Source organism: Zonotrichia albicollis, chromosome Z, assembly GCF_047830755.1.
Source record: "Zonotrichia albicollis isolate bZonAlb1 chromosome Z, bZonAlb1.hap1, whole genome shotgun sequence".
NCBI lineage: Eukaryota > Metazoa > Chordata > Aves > Passeriformes > Passerellidae > Zonotrichia > Zonotrichia albicollis.
This window is the reverse complement of record NC_133860.1, coordinates 4,372,104-4,388,413: the sequence shown is the minus strand read 5'-3', so window position 1 is coordinate 4,388,413 and position 16,310 is coordinate 4,372,104. Positions and strand designations below refer to the sequence as shown.

Sequence of the window (16,310 nt, the reverse complement as noted above, 5' to 3'; positions counted from 1 at the left end):
GAAAATCACCATAAAGACATTAAATGCATCTGTAGTTCTGTATGCCAGGGCAAATATTCTTAGATTAGTTATCTGCATAAAATGTGTCCTAAGAAAATACAATAAAGGAAGTCAGAATGCAAGAAACTCCCCAGCCCTCTGGAGTTCATGAACAATAAACACATTCCTGTCCAAAATACAAAGTAGAGTAATTATATTTCTTAGTATATACAAGCTTTTCCAAAAACGTTTTTAACATATCTCTCTATGTAGGATCCAATTACAGCACACACTTGGAACACCACTTTTAATATTAAGACTGGAAAAAGTAAATCAATTATACATTCACAGTAGATACAAAAGCTTAATCTCTTACACACTTTGAACACTGAATTGACATATGCTCATGCTAGGAACTAAATCTTTTAAGAGTAGTGCTATCAATGTTTTATTATGTGATTATGGGTCCTCTGCAAGAAAAAAAATTGCATGATGGAAATATCTCAGAAAATGTATGAAGTGATATACCATTTCAACAAGAAACCAGTTTTATCTCTTTCTTCCTACTAAACCCTTTCTTCTTTTTAAAGTAATACTAAAGCCAAAGCATGAAGGAAGACACAAAATAAAGGCATTTCAATACCTGGTTTATTCTTGTTATTTCAGAGTCATAACTTCAAGCCCTAGCACATTAACTTTTGCTGCCACACATAAAATGCTATCCAAAATGCACACTGGCATCCGCATTGTTTCCACAGCAGTGAAAGAGGGACAAAGAATGTCTGGCAGTAAAAAAAACAAACAGAAGAGTTTCTAACAAGTTGCTCTTCTTTCCATCTGCCTCCATATCCTGAATTTGGAGCAACATTTATTGATTTAAATCCAATATAAAATTTTACCTCTGCAGCACCACTTGCAGAGCCTAAGACAGTGCAGCAAAAGTACAGCAAAAAAGAAAATAAAACCAACTTCTCCATTTCTCCACTAAGATGACAAACATTTTTCAAGAAAGAAACCACAGCTTCCTTGCCAGTTCTGCTACATTGCTCTCTCCACCTTTCTCCCATGTCATTATCCTCCCTTGTTTTATCACAAATTAAAAACTCTCTTATGTTCTCTTCTCTGAAAAGCAACTACTGCAATCATGCCAAATCCTTCTGGGTTTATCAGTTGTTTCTTACAAACACAATGGGTCACCTACAAACAATGAATTGCCAGCAGAGGGATTTAGACTCTAAGTTTTTCAAGGACTGAAGGAAGTAATTTTCTTATTTTTACACTTCTTTTCATCCTAGAAATATATTGCCCCAACCTGTTTCTATGGGGTTGTGTAACAGTTTTTTTAATGAAACTATTTAACCATTTACAGCAACTGAGTTCCAGAAGAAATTAATATGGTTACTTCTTTTACCAAGAAGTAGACAAACCAGTCAGTGTGCAAGCACTTGCCAACATCTCTTAGGATCGTACATATGTGCAAAGATGTAACCCCCCTAAAGGAACAGGACACTGAAATCAGAACTTCTGTTGGAAATCACACACAGTGCACTCAAACACTTCATATGGACTAAAGTAAACCATCCTTGGCCAATACCAAATGCAACAGAATGTTATTGGATATGTGGGAATAAAACTCATAAAGTGTTGCCCCTAGGCTGGAAAGGTACTTTCAAAGCCTTAGTCCTTAACATAACAATAATTGATAAAGACCAGGTGCCCACAGGACTATGAATAAGAAGCTATTTGGAGTGCATAAAATGAACCTTAAATGCTGTAACTGAGCGACCAAGAGCAGAGCACCTAAGCTACTGCTGTGACAACATTTTATAGCTTTGTATGGTGGTTTTTAGCCTGGCTAGGAGTAAGTGAATTAGAGAAGGCAAAAATGGATTAAGACAATTTTCTTTATATAAAAAGATATACATATAAAAGATTAAAACATTTATATAAAATATATAGAGAAAATCATACTATAGATGTCATTACTGCATTGCAGAAAGAAGTTAAGAGCTTGTCACATGTCACTTTACAAAAACAAACGGCACTAGATTTTCTCTTGGCATCACAAGAAGTATGCACTGTCATTAACATCAGTCGCCCTGTATATATTGATCAAAATGGTAGTGTCTACAAATGTCCAGGAAATCTGGAAACAAACACAAATTTGACAAAGCACAGCTCAAGATGACACTTCCTGTGGACACTTCCTGGGGATCTGAAGAAATCTGGATCAAACCTACTTCATGGTTAACCAGCTGGACTTTAATACATGTTTGTAATTGTCACCATATTAATAACAAGCAATAATAATTGCTCTGTGTGTTTTAGTCTGCATTGTGACTCAGTTGTTGTAATGTTGTACACATAAAATGAAATACAGATATTAGACCAGCTCCCTTAAGGAATTTAGTCTCCAGAGAAGGGGAGACTTGATAGGAGCAGTGGAACAGAACAGCATTTTACTCTCATAAGGGCAGTCAAACAGAATAGCACAACACTGGAGAAATAGATAAAGGATGTAACTTAGGCAAACAGGAGTTGTGCAAAATGTAAGCAGGATGCCAGCTCAGCTCTGCAAGGCTGACAAAGCAGAAGTTATACAAACCAGTAACACTGTGCTAACTCAAAAGCTGGGTTTGAGGAAAAGCCACTTAAAAAGGACACCGGACATTAAAGACCACCAAAAAAGACCTGAGAAGGGCCAAATAAGGACTTTGACAAGGGGTGTGGTTTGTAAAATACAGTAATACATATACATTAGGTAATCAGGGATAGGTGATGAATATGTAATTGTTGTTTATGCTAAAAGCTCTGTTTACCTGACATTCAAGGCACTTGATTGCAGGAAGGATCCTCTGCGTGACCAGCAAAATGCTGGTCACTGAGAGGATGGATGCCTGATTTCTAATACTCAAAACGGTGTTAGAAGAACCTATATTTCTATCTGGCCAATTTTGGTACCAAGAATGAGCCACTTTACCCAGACCAAACTAAGCAGCCCAGGGAGTGTCTCTGAAGACACCTGAAAACTGCTCTGACATTGTCCCAAGCAATCTTGCTCAGAGCAAGAGGTTTGATTGATCTATCTCCAGAAGTCCCTGCAAACCTCATCCATCTTGTGATTTTTTATTGATTTGAAATGTCATAGTAAATAAAGTATATGCTGACCTTAGCTACCTTTCCTCAATGCATTGTCTTGCCTTCCACTTTGTCATGGTTTGAGTCTGGCAAAATGCCAGTGCCCCAATGAAAATATATGCTCCCTGGTGTCTGCTGTGAGATGTGATCAGGAACAAGCAAAGCAGGCCCCCACTTAGAAATAAAGAAAAGAAAACTTTATTAACTAAACTGCAACTTTAAATAACAAGAAACACACAGGGAAAATGAAAACTTCCCAAAAACATTTCCTTCTCCCCCCATCAAATTTCCAATACATCCATCCCTCAGATCACCAACTCAGGGTCCATCACCACCCTTTAGACAATCAATTCTCAGTTCATCAAGAGGAGAGGAGTCCTTGTGCCAGAGGCTTCCCCAGGAAACACAGTTGAAACCTTGGTGTGTTTCCATGTCACTCATGGCACTGCCTGGAGAATATCTGCCATCGTGACCTCTTCCTTCCATGCCAGTGCTCTCACCACTGCACATGGACCAGAGCTGCTCCTAGGGTTTTCCTTTCAAGGATGCTCTGTCCTGTTCCAAAAAAGAGCACAGTCTCTCACTTTCGGGACACCTGGCCCCCCCAGATTTCACCCCCTGGGGCCAAGGGGTACCAACACTGAACCCTCTTGGCTCTGAGCCATTGCTTCCCCATGGATGCAGTCTCTGTGTCACAGGAAACATTGTTCTGTCCATGGGCTATACAAGAAAAGCCCAGCCAAGGTCACTTCATCATCTTTTCCCACCTAAGATTCTTCTCCACTCTTCTGGCATCTTTCACTTGCCCAGACCTTCACACTTGCCCATTTCCTTCTTCCATTTTATCTCTATCTCTCTGCTAGGAAAGGTTAATGCTCTGCAAAGCCTTCATTGTCCGAAAAAGGGTTAAAAGCTCGGGCTCTGCCCACCCCAAGCTCCCACAAGCGGCGGGACACCTTCTCGCTGCAACCCCCCGCTTCTTCTCCTTCTCGACTGTGCTGTCGGCACAAGTTATCAAGTTTCAAGATAGCACAGTCCCAGGCACAGGCTGTACTCTCTCTCTTGGGGGGCTGCCCGATGCCTCCTGGTGTTTCTCCCACCCTTCCATCCTCGGGCGGCCTCTTCACGTCCCATCGCTGTCCCAGGCCCAGCCTACCTCACCCGGCCGCATGGCTTCCCCTCCCCTGCCCAGCCAGCAGCAGCTGAACGGGGCAGAGATCCGAACTCTTTCCTCACCAGAACCCAAGAGAGCTTCTCCCAGGAGTGCTCTGCTTTTTAACCCCTGTGTTCTCAGAGGTGTATCCAATGTCCCCAGTGGCCACACCAGGTGCCAATATTAAAATCTGAGCACCTATTGGCTTGACCACAGCATATCCCAGAAAACTTACTTATTCTCAAACCACAACACACTTCTAATTGCCCTCATATGGCAGTGCTGCAGTTGGCATTCAGAACTACCATCCCATCCAACCCTTAAGAGAAGAGTATGTCCAAGATACAAGATGCACATAAATATTAAATTTTTCAAAATAAGCTTATATATGTGCTTTGCATTTATGCTGCAGTGTTCATAAAAGTTGTTACCATTCCCTGGACATTTCAGTCTTTCTCTGTGAAGCAACCCATTACTTTCAAAGACACATCAAGCCATATTATGTATGACTCAACAAACATGAAGCCTCTTTCTACATGTGCTTGTAGAAAACAAGTTGCCCACACTCAAAAATCCCAAATATGATCTTTTTTCAAAAATGAAAAAAAGCATAATAAATTTAAGTCATCATGAAGCAAATTAGACCTGACTTTCAGAAGAATTATTGCAGAATTACTCAGTTTCCAAGACAAGGAAAGACTGAGCAGTTCTGTGCCATTTTGGTTTTAAGATTACTGGAACTTACATGGCTTGTCTGAGTACGTTTTTGCAAGTACACATGCACTTGCACTCACAAATACATGATGCATGCATAAAGTAAAAGGGGAAATAGAAGCAGGGACTAAGGAAATGAAAATAAAAAAACCTGAAAATACAAAAATTAGGTATTTCTTTCCTGCCAAAATCAGACCCCAAATTTCCAAAATTATTGAATTGCTAAGCATTAAAATCATTCCCGCATTTTCTTTTTCCTATTTTTTCCAAAAACTAAGTGTCAGACAGATGCAGTACTATTCCACTTTCTGGCAGCTAGCATTTCTGTTACCTCTAGAAAAATTTGCACTATCACACAAAAAAATTCTCTCACTTGCCTGAAGAGTGCAGAATTACATAGCAAGTGATGTCAAACATGGTAGATGAAAGTTATTCAGTTAGGAATCAGAGAGAGGTGTCACTTCAAATCCAAGATGATCTGTGAACAAGTAGCTGTCTCCGTTTCAAAATAAGAAAAATACCTGAAGTCAACATAAATGCCATATACCACATTCGCTTGAATAATCTCCAATCATTGTATTTAAACTTAAATCATCCATGTTTTCACTACAGAAAACAATCCTAATATATTCCTACCTCAATTCTCCATATTAATAATCCCAATTATTTATATAAATACATATAAACACTTTTTACATAATATGGGTTATCCAGAATTAGTTTGTTTATTTAAATTATATGACAAAGTTCTCTTTTACATTTTAGTAATTGTATCAGAATTTGAATTAAATTGAATTAGTTTTAAAGTAAATATAGCAATAGTATCACAATCAGTAAAACAACACTAAACTGCTTCTAAAATGAACTTCCCTAGTGCTTTGTGTCTCACGTAGATATCTGCAAATCTGAGTTAGCCTTCTGAGCTGCCAACTGCCCAGCAATACTGCTCACCTCCAGCTGGTAGCAATGGCTCTGCACAAATATCATTTGACTACTGCTCCAAACTGCAGATATTCAGAATGAAAGTAACCTAAATCTTGCTTCAATTTAGCTTGAAACTTGAATGTGGAAAGTGAAAAGTCTTTCATTAAAATCTCTATGTATCTACATTTTGCAGTCATTTCAGCTTTATGGATTCAGAAATCACACAAACTGGCACACTAGCCTTGGTCAGCCTTACACCTTTATTGTAATTTTATCTATGTTTATACTTTCAAAATGGTGGAGTTAAATATCCTTCCGGCTTTCACTCAAAGCTAAAAAAATATAAGAAGATAGTAATAATATTTTTTTTTAATCACTCATAAAGAAAAAAGAATATGTATCAGAATCACTCTCCTCAGGAAGAAACAATGGTTTTGGAAGGATCTGTGTACTTTTGTGTCTTCACATACCAGATACTGCCCATACCCCTCTCATTTAATCCCTCTAGGCATCATTTTTGACCAGTGGAAGCAGCATAGTAATTCCCCCTTACTTTGCAGATGAAAGGCAGAGCACTCAAGTTATTGCTGTGAGAGGGTTCACAAAAGGACTAGCACATTTGCTATCTCCCTAACTGCAGCTCTGGAAAACAATTAATGCATTTATAAGTATCACATACATTGCTGTTCTCGTTTAAAGGCATTTTAAAGACCGTCACTATTTTCCATAGAGAAAAAGCAAAGATGTTTGTTTGGAGAATAAAGATATCTCCCTTTTGACTGATGCTTCCTTAACTCCACATCGTCCAGTCATTTCCAGGCATAATTCTCCTGGGCCCTCATGCGGAGAACCCGTCCCAAAGCCACTCATTACTTCTCTTCCATGATAGAAAAAGGGCAAAGCAAATGAGTATGGACTGAGAAACACCATGAAGAGTGATGCTGATGGATGCTTGGATAAAGATGTATTATACCAAGAACTCCACACTACAGCATACACACAATGTTGACACTGCCCCCAACAGTGAGTGTTTTGATTTCCTTTTCTTTAATTTTCATAATGTGCCTGTCTCCTTAGTTTCTAAAGACAAATGATAATGTATTGTTACACTAAAAAAAGTTTTGTAAATTTGGTTATTTCAAAACCCTCCTACTATGGATAAGGGATCGGTTATTTGGAAGGTAAACTACGTCTCACAGCACTTCATTATGAGAAATTAAACAGCACATAATGAACGTGTGACACTGAGTAAGTGTGCTTAAAATGGGCATATTCTGCCAAAGTTCACAAAATAAAATTCTTTCTGCAGAATCCATGTGCAGATTTCAGGTAGATTGCCTCACTTTTGAAACAATCACCTGAAAAAGTTCATTACCTATACCAAGAAATAACAAACTGTGATTAAATATACCTCAGTCTATCCATTTGAGTAAAGCATTGCATGTTCACCTGAAGTACTGGAACAATTTATTTCAGTTATTCCACTTACACATCTGAGGTGTTATTTTTCTTCAGAAAACTATCCTCATGAGTAGCATCCAGTTTCCCAGAGTTTGCTGCACCATTAAAATGAAAAATACCAGCTACAAGAGTTTTGTAATGCTGCTTCCTGATTTAACACTATAAAATAATATGGAATTAATGAGATAGGTCTTGTTAGCATTGGTATGATTAGGGGAAAATAAGTTTTTGTTGATGAAAAAGCAATTTTAACACTGCAATGTTTGATTAGGAGGATACAAGCATACTACATTAAATATTAAAAATATATGTGCAGTATTTCTTTTAATTCAAGAACTCTGTTTAATGGGATATCTTTTTTTTTTTTTTTAAATTTCACAGAATGCAGAGAATATCACTGCTGGTGAACTACTCATCACAGGCAAATTTATCAGCACCAGGGCTGTTCTCTGTGCAACAGAGCAATTTTTCAGGCTACAGGTAGAAAATGCCACCAGACCAGTCCTCCTTCCTTCCTTCATTTCATTGCCAAGAGATAGACTGGCAAGAAAAATCATTAGTGACAACAGTTAACCAGAAATAATGGCACCAAAACTATGACACATCTTTGAAATAATTGACTTACTAAAATTTCCCTATACCTTGATCAATGCCTCTGGTTCTTCTCAGCCTAATGACAACGTACTTAATTCTCTTATAAATAGTTTTAATACAAAAAATTGACCTTGATTGTTCACTAAATGTGACTGGTTTTGATACTGGTCTGTTTACTATGTGGTTTAGACTGTGTTGTGTTTAAGAATCTAGCATTAATTTCAAGACAGTGCTTTAAACTTTTGAGGAGAACTGGTATGTAGTATTTCATAATTTAGTAACTTTTGTCAACTTGAAATGTCAACTTATGTGTAATTTTTTTATTTGTTTTTTAATCTAGCAAAAATAGCATTTATGGCAACTCAGTAACGAAGGAACAATTTCAAAACATAATAAACTGAAATCGCCCTGTCCTATTTTTAATTCATTTAGCACATTTTTTCCTGTGACCAGTATAGATGTACTAAACTGTGAATAGTCATCCTGGATTCATATCTGACATTTGCTGCGCTATAAGAAAGTGAAGCTAACAGCAATTGTATGCCTCCACTGTTTGCAGAAAGTGAGCAGATAAATAGAACCTATAGGAAAAGCTGTCTCCACAGCGAATTTCTGCGTTCATTTAGATGGAAATGTAGATCCTATCGTTTCCATCAGACAGAATCTTTTCAGCTTCATGTAACTTAATGTGTAAGCAGTTTACAAAGGAGACAAGGGAGTAACAAAATAGCACATTCCTCCTGAAGACAAAATTAATTTTTGCTCAAACTCAAAAATATGTATCCTACACCAAAATTCACATTGCAAGCAGATGCACTCTAAAAAGAGTCACCACATCTTAAGTTACTCAAAATGAAATCATCTTTTCCATCATGAAAAGAGCACCTGTTCCTTTAAAGTACTGCTGAATTATGCAAATACAAAATACATTTTGATACATTTAAAACTTTAGTCTAAACAGGGCAGTGTTAAAATTAATGAAGTGGTACTTATTTATTATCTTTTTAAGATCACATTTACTTACCCTCAATTAGGAATTTAGTTTCATTGCTCATGCACCGTAGAAGATGATAGAGTATTTATTCTCAACTCCTGGAATTATTCCTCCAGCCCCTCCTGGATTACATACATTTAAACCCATTCTAGAGCTTCATTACAAAATCAGTTCCATTCATATCTGTGAGACAACCAAATAGATCTTTCAGTGATTTTGGTTGCACTGCTACCGTGCTGTATAAACCAGGCAATCTGCTCAGTATGCCTACAGCCATGCAAAAACCCCTAGCCAGCCATGAACATCCTGGCTCCAAAATCAGGAGTTCAGAACTCAGCACAGATTAACAACCCATGCTAACACACATACAAAAGCCCCTCAGGCCTAAAAATGTAATTTCTAATGATCTCTAGAGCTCTACAGTGACATGTAAATAGGAGGAGTCAATTCAGGATAATACTTGCGGGTTTTTTTACATTCCCATGAAGACATTCTTGGGACTCTCAGTCATCACACAAACTTGGTTATTACCTCTTTTCACATCTTTACACAAACGGGATAAGGCAACCTCATCATGTGAAAGATCTGGCAACATTTCTGGCAGAATGCCATTTCCTTGGGGATTTTTGTTCCTGCCCTCCGGCTTGGAATACTTACAACACACTATTTTTCTTGTCATTTCCTTTGGATAGATCTCCTCTGTGTATTTCTTCTTCCTACTCTAATATGTCTCATGTAATAAAAATTCTTGCCAGAAGAATTTGGATAACAGCACGCCAGACATGCTACTGCAGCTCTTTAGCCATTCTATGGAAATTACAGCTTTCTTCCTGAAATTGAAGACCTAACTTTTTTTAGGTGGTTTTGACAGTCAGACCCGTAGGTTTTCCTCTGGCAGCACAGGTCACAGGATTTTGCCCTGAAGACCTGAAAACATCAGTCTGCCCTTTAGTAGCACAAGTGGAAACCACAGCTAACATGCAACAACACAAACTCAGATTAAGTACTTGCTCTTTCCATAATGAGAAGCACGTATTTTATTTGAAATCTCTACCTCTCTTCCTGTCACCTACAACATATATCTCTTAGCTCAGCTGAGTAAAATACCCAGAGATAACACAGTAAAGAGCTGTTGAAATGTTTATGGAAAAGGTACTCCTGGTAAAGAATAAAGCCTCATACAAACACTATACAGAATTTATTGATTTTATTATATAGCCCCAAATGAGATTTTATCTTACTAGAAATTCTAGTTCTATAAACACAATCTTGAACACCATTGATTCTCACTTTTAAAACTCACAATTTTGAAATGTATCAATAAATACTTTGCAACCCTACTGCAACTCCCAGTACCTGATGCATGAAGATGGGGCTCAAGTCAGTGCAGAAAATCAGAGTATGCAAACCTGTGTAAATGTACACTTCTGACAATTTCTTTTTCCTAACTGTAAGTCCTTATTAACTAAGGACCCATTAAAGATATCACAGAAGAGAATTTTGTACAAGGCCGTACATTTTACCTGAAAAACAATCAAGGATTCTGAAATAAGTATGCACATGAGAGACTATCCACTCACAGTTACATACTTAGGTACTAAGGGAGCTACTGTAAAGGAGCACATCTGGTGTAGGTAGCTCAGGCTGTAAGCTGCAGACAAAGATGCAGGATGAGCTCCAGATGGGAGTCCAGAGAGACAAGAAGCCATGAACTGCCAACGTTCTGCATAACAAAGGGCCCAAACACTGGCGGTCAAGTGAATGGACACAACACTCATAGGCACCTGGACTGTGAACGTGAAAAAGCCCAGAGATTCCTTTGTTCACACTCCTCCAAGAGGCAACTACTCGAGCCTAATCTGTGTTACTGTCAATAAATGGCTTTACAGAACTAGAGATATGAACATCTCCTATGGGAAACCCGTGGCCAAACCAACAAGGAAACCTGCTGTGACTACATGTGAGTGGAGTGTATGAGGGAGCCAAGCTCCAGTCGGCTCACCGGAGCAGCCTGTTGTGAAGGGGCCTCAGTCGCAGCAGCTGAAATCTCCACACTGGGAGTGTGACTGGCATAGATTGACTTGTGAATGGTCAGAGTGGGAAGTTTTCTTACTGGCTGTCATCTTACTAAGTGCAAGTGGACTTTAACAATAAGCTCGGTAAAGAACAGAGCTATCTTGGTTTGCATTTGCAGTGCCATTGCAATGTACTTATTGAAGACACGAATTTGGTGTAAGCAGATTCCTGAGAAGTGAAACTGGTTCTCAACTCTTGTTTTAACCACTAAAAATGCATCATTTACTACTTTCACAGGCACAACATACAGTTTCTGTGTTTGTGCAGGTCTCTTATCCACTATTTAAAAATACTATTAACAAATATAATGGCTGCGGGTACATTTCAGATGCCAGCTAAAAGTGTTATGACAGATATTTGCCTAAAATAGAATCCTAAATTAAGAGAGAAGTAAGAAGGCCCAGAGAATGACAAAACAGGTGACACTTCGCCTTCAAAAAATGCCACATTGAAAAAAGAGAAGTCTATGCTAAAGTAAAATAGCCAGAACTACTACTAAAGCAACTAAAAGTAGAGGAGTTTGAGTAGGTTTATAGAATTGCATACATCCTCTGGTAGAACACATCACGCTCACCACAGATACTTTTTGTAAACTTTAACCAGTTCTGGAAACACAGCTGTTTCAACAAACGCCTCCAACAGCAGAAATATCTCCTTCACCTAAGGTGCACCTTCATGTCTCTTGACTTTATAGAGGGTTAAACTTTGACCCTTATTCTAAAGCTGTCTTCTTCAATACCTTAAGGACATGACCACCACGAAAACATTTCAGTTAACCCTCATCACTCACCTTTCATACCCACAGTAAAGAGGAATGAAAGCAGGGGCACAGACACTAAACAAAAAGGCAAAAAGGGACAAAAAAATTGTTAGAAGTAATACAAAATTCACAAAGATAGTTCCTCTAAATCAGTCTGATACCAGATTTTCATCTTTGTATTAAAGTGCAACATTCTGTGTAACTTTGAGTGCAATTTTGACCACGGAAGGCCATTATAGATAGCACTGTATTGCACAGAGGTAAGGATGGAGATAGGTGAGTCTATTCTTTTGGATGCAGTAATTTATCTCTCTGGAAGGAAGTGCAAAAGGTGCCCACTTCAGACACAGCGTGGGTTTGTAAATTCTAAGGACACCTGTCTGACATTCAGCTCTTCTGCCTGTGGAGATGCAGGATGTTAAATTTCTTGTGAGGAAGATATTGACAATGACATGCTAATATTAACAAACAGGTTAATACTAATTATTATATGTCTTGCTACAGTCACCTGTGTTATACAGAGTGCAAAAATGTGCCACACAGGACTGGTTTTTATGACATCAGGCAGGTACTTCTTGAATTAGATGTAAACATTCTCAGGAGTCTCTAAGTGCTGAAGTAATTTTTGAATTCTATGTGTGCTGTTTAACTGTTTTAAAAACTATTTTAATTGGTTTTAAAAGCACCAGAATCAGAATTGTTAATCTTTCACCTATCACATTTCAAGTTTTAGGGACAATGGGAATAATGTATGTGCAAAAACAAAAAACTAATCCACCATTAAAATCTATTTTCTCTACAAAGTCTTACTCCTGAAGAAGGGAATGGGCATTTTCTTATTTTAGTAGCTTGCATAATATATATTTTTAAAGAATTTCTCTATGATTCTCTGTGGTTTTCTCTATGATTCTCTGTGGTTTTTCCATGTATTTGTTTGGTTTTCATTTGGGTGTAGGGGGTTTTGTGTGTTTGTTGTTTGGAGGGGTTTTTGTTGTGGTTATTTTGGTGTGGGGGGCTTCTGCGGGGAGGAAGATGGAAGTGTATTAATTTCCATAATGGTTTCTTTAAAATAGTCCAACCGCAGAATTAATTCTGAGCTCTGAAGAAAGACTGGACCCAAGAGGTTTCAATAACGTAACAGACTAAAGAAAGTTTTGATTTGCTACTATAGCCATTTTCCAGTCTGGGAACCTGAAGAGGAGCTCCTTTTTCTATTAATGAAAAATAGATTTATGAAGAAGATTTCCCCAAGCTTCTTCACAAATTTGTGCTTGATTTAGGACATCTTTATAAATACAAATATTGATGGCAGACTTCAGCAAATATCAACTACATAAAATAGTCGCTTCAGTGTTTTTCAAAGTGCAGTAATTGCAAGGCACAGCATGCTTTCATTCACGGGAACACCACAGACTTTCCAGGAAGAGAAGTGAGATTGCAAATCCTCTTCATCTCTTCTGGTGATAAAAGCACCTTGGAAAAGGGTAATTTTAATGCGCTGCATTTCAGGAGCACATTTCAACTTGTTCTTTTAGGTATGAAGGCACATAATTTGTGCAAATAAAGAAAGAAGACAAAACTCAAGTGGAAGACAGCTTTTTGCTTAAATGCACTAATAATAATTTTTAAGAAGTCTTTTAAACATGTAATTGCAAGTATTTGCATTTTTCTTGATGAGAGCTTAGGTTTTATTTAGAAAGAAAATTTTCCTCCCTAGTCTTCATCTCTCTTCATGCTCTCATTAGTCAACTCATTTCACAAAAAAGACTTAGAATATATCAAAGGGCCAGCACAGGTAGTTTGTTTTGTGGTCACGCCGCACACCTAAATTTACACTTGCAAATAGAAGATTTTGCTCAAGAAATAGGTCAAACACAAAAACAAGCAGAATTCTTGCTACAATTAGCAGTTATTACTGGACAAAGTAAGACTTGGGTTACCTACAACACACAGGAATTTCCTTTGGCCCTAAGGTGAATTTAGACCTTGCACACTAAAGTGCATTGCAGCCTGATGAGGGGCCCTCCAAATCCTCCAGATCTGCCATCTACCCTGGAGCGTACCTCCTCTCAGTTCCTACTACTGCTGTTCTTTGAGGTAAAGATAAAAGCACAGACCTTCTTACTTGCTATGAAGACTGTGCCCTGCCTCTGCCCCAAACCCAACACACCTGACAGCGTCAGAACTCACTGAGCCTCTGGCTTTCACAGAATCATTTGAAAAGTGCAGCATGTGGCTGCGATGACAGGAACTGCTTTTCATAACACCATCACCAACAAAGAGAGACACCTTGGCTCATCCACAGCGTCTGCACAAGGGACTCAAGTCCCACAGTTCTACCCCACAGATCCTGCCCCAAGGCCCACCAGCGCCAGGTCCTTCTGCAGCAGCTGTGCAGTGGAGGGAAAGCAGTTGGCCATGGCCTGGTCCCTTCTCTCTGTTTTCAGCTGTCTCCTCCAACTTACTTAAAATTTCTTTTCTGGGAGACAAGATTGGAAGTCAGGACTACTTTCTGAAGGCACACCACTCTGTCACTGAGTAACAGCATCATGCCTTCTCGCTTGCACTGTTTTCCCCCACAACCTCAAGCCTCTTTTGTATAAAATGAGATTGTTTTGATTTAAACTGGCACAGGAAATTAAGAGGGAGAATGATATTATAGGGAAGATACAGATAGACAGACAAATAGATAAATATAGTTCTTCTATATATAAAAACAGAGGCTGCACTCACTGCACCCAGTAACTCAGAGGGATGGAGCAACACGGCTTCTCTGGGCAGCCTGTTCCAGTGCCTTACCACCCTCACAGTCAAGAACTTGTTCCTAGTATCTAATCTAAATGTACTCTTTGTCACTTTACCCCTTGTTCTATCACTTCGTGCCCTTCCTAAAAGCACTCTTACAGTGTTTTTCAGAATGTAAATGCATCTGTCTTCATGCAATAGACCTTCACAGAATAATGCAGTGGGACTAAGAATGTGAATTCAAGAACGTGACTAAATCAGTTACATCCTAAATGCATTTAGCTTTGTCACAGAAATCATTTGCCCCCACATGACAACTGACACTGCTAAGAAATGTGAGAGAATAGCAGTTTTTTTTCCTCAAAGAATGCAGAACTGGAAACCATCAGGTGCCAGAAATACTTCAAAGAATTGTGATTTCTTTAACAGAATTCACTAATGCATGCTGTGGACATATTTATATTAAAAATAAATAAATAAAAATTGGAGTGTGCTTCTTAAGTTATGATTTTGTTTATTCTTTTGGTAAATAAATCTTATATGAAACATATACTGGAACTACCAATATTTCATATAAGCTATACCAACTCACAGTAACAGTCAGTTACTAATGGTCCACTAATGTTAATTTGACCAAACCCATAGCAGTACTACCATTTCTCTACTCCAAAAGGCATAAAAGGGGCACATCTGATTTCCTATAATTTTTTTATTACTTAAAAATTAAAATTATTTTCCTCTTCCTATTCCCACAAAGTAATTTCCTTGGAGAGTTATTCCCAGTGTATGAAGAAAAAAACCCAAGAAAAGTTGAAGTGAAACTTAAATTCTTGTTTTACCTAAAGCTTATACTGGCCAGCCATACAAAAAATCACCTGTTTTAATATGACCAATAGCTGTTGAAATACACAAGGAAAAGCACACGGTAAGAGTCCTGGCAGTCAAAACCAATATACGCACTTTGCAGTCAATATAAGCAGCACCTTGTAAAACAGAAGCAACAGTTGTCTAAATGCTTTCCAAAGAATACACAGTTCTAGACATCTAGATACAGCCATTAGTGAGACTAAAAAGAAAAATCAAGGAGGAGAGATTTTATCTATATTCCAAATAACATTGGAATTTTCTTAGATGGGAAAGCTGAGTTTATTTCAAAGTTGTGGTGATGGGAAGGAAAGAGATAAAAATGTTTTGATGGACAGATAACAACAACAATAAGCAACCTTAATGACTCATTCCAGCCTTTCATTAGGGTAAAATGAAGTGGACAGTTTGGCATAGGTCTACATTTGCTTCTGTTATGCTTTCAACATCCATTCTCTAATTGCTACTCCACCTCAAGCCTTTCAGGCTGTCACTCACCAGGCTTACATTTTATAGCATAAAACTGGGCAAAAGAAGAAAAAAAGGTAACTTATAGCATCCATTATCACTCAGCTTGACAAAAAAGTTCCTATGCTTTTTTGTATTTCCAAAAAGCCTACGCATACTTGGCAGAATTTAGAAAATTACAGTATAAATGTAGAATGGAATACCATTCTACAAAAGTTTGTGCTGCTTTTTGGGTTTGTTTGTGTTTGTTTTTTTTTTTTTTTTTTACTCTGAACATATTCTGGACATTCAGAAATCAGTGCTTTTTCATAGTAGCTAACCAAAATTCTGCACTATCCATTAAAAATTTTAATACACATGGCAGTAATTTGTTCATCACTTTCTGTACCTTTCATTAAAGCGGTAAGACTTTTATAGCCTAAGTGACTAAGCAGAGAAAG

At 38.0% G+C, this 16,310-nt stretch overlaps 1 protein-coding gene across 5 annotated transcripts in view; it reads right to left on the bottom strand.

The window, feature by feature from the left end:
* Positions 1–16,310, bottom strand: part of MCTP1 (multiple C2 and transmembrane domain containing 1) — a 216,245-nt gene that overhangs the window by 157,197 nt on the left and 42,738 nt on the right. The window lies entirely within an intron of this gene.